The following is a 1373-nucleotide window of genomic DNA, read 5'->3' as shown; positions in this document are numbered from 1 at the left end:
AGGTCATCTAATCCTTCTTTTCCCCTAGGCAGGATAAACTAAAGCCACATAGCTTTTTTACAGATGTTTCCTTAATCTCTTCCTTAAAGCTCCCAAAGACAAGCATTCCAAAATTCCTCGGGCAATTATAGCAGTGGAGAAACCTTGTGCTGAAGATGAGAAAACCCCATTGAATTAGAGAAAACTGTGACCCATTTAAAAGGTCATCTAATCCTTCTTTTCCCCTAGGCAGGATAAACTAAAGCCACATAGCTTTTTTACAGATGTTTCCTTAATCTCTTCCTTAAAGCTCCCAAAGACAAGCATTCCAAAATTCCTCGGGCAATTTAGCCTTTGTGCTATTCTCAGCATTGGAAATTCTGTCCCTGTAAATCTCCTTTGCAGCAATTTTAGCACTTTTGTCCTACTCCAGCAGAAATGGAGAATAGTTCAGCTCTAGCTCCTTGGCAGCACATTTTAGGAACTTGGAGATCATTAAGATACAACTTTCTTCTATTTTCTAGATTAAAATTCATCTGTTCTTTCACATTTTCTTACCAGGTCACAGGTGTGATTTTACCTTTCACTGCTTTTTATTGAGGTTCTTGGGGCTGCTCCCAGTTTTGAAGTGAATTGTAAGAGGAATTTCTAGAACATGCTAAATGGAGCAGGAGGATTATTCAACTGATTTTACCATGTAATCCAGTTGGTTTTTACAATGAGTTACCTTGTGTCTCCCATAGTAAAAGAGATAGCAGAGAATATTACCTGACAGCAGCTTTGCAGCAAACATAAGGCATATGTGACTAGTTCCTTTCCCCAGGGATGGAATGTTTCATACAAGGAGTTGAAAAATTTGTGGGAAAAATTGACAGTTTAGAAAGAAATGCAGACACAGAATCTGTTTCACACTGTGAAGAAGATTGCCAGAACCTGGAATACTACAAAACAGAAGTCTCTCCATATTATTGTCCCATTCTCATAGTCCAGGATCATTTTGTGGATGAGATACCGAACTAGCTAACTACTACTAACTACTACTACTACTACCTAACTACTACTGGGCTCACATTTGCATATCCTGCAAGAACTTCCAAAAAGCACATCTGAGGTACACCCTGATCCAGGCTCTAACTACATTTCCCACTGATTTTCACTCCTCCCTCCTTCTCCATCCCTTTGTTCCTCCAAGTTCCAGCCCTGACAGACTATTCAGGGCAGTCACTGCAGGTCCCCAAATCTTGACCAACCTATTGGGAATCATTATCTTATACAGTGACAGAATTCCTAGCAGAGCTTTTCCCATACTGCTGCAATGCAAACAATGGCATCTTGCCACATACCCTAAATCCAGAAGAGTAGAAATTGCATGGACAGATGTGTCAGTGGTAAGA

This window comes from Acanthisitta chloris, unplaced genomic scaffold (assembly GCF_000695815.1).
Source record: "Acanthisitta chloris isolate BGI_N310 unplaced genomic scaffold, ASM69581v1 scaffold29586, whole genome shotgun sequence".
Taxonomy (NCBI): Eukaryota; Metazoa; Chordata; class Aves; order Passeriformes; family Acanthisittidae; genus Acanthisitta; species Acanthisitta chloris.
Note: the sequence above shows the minus strand (reverse complement) of the source record.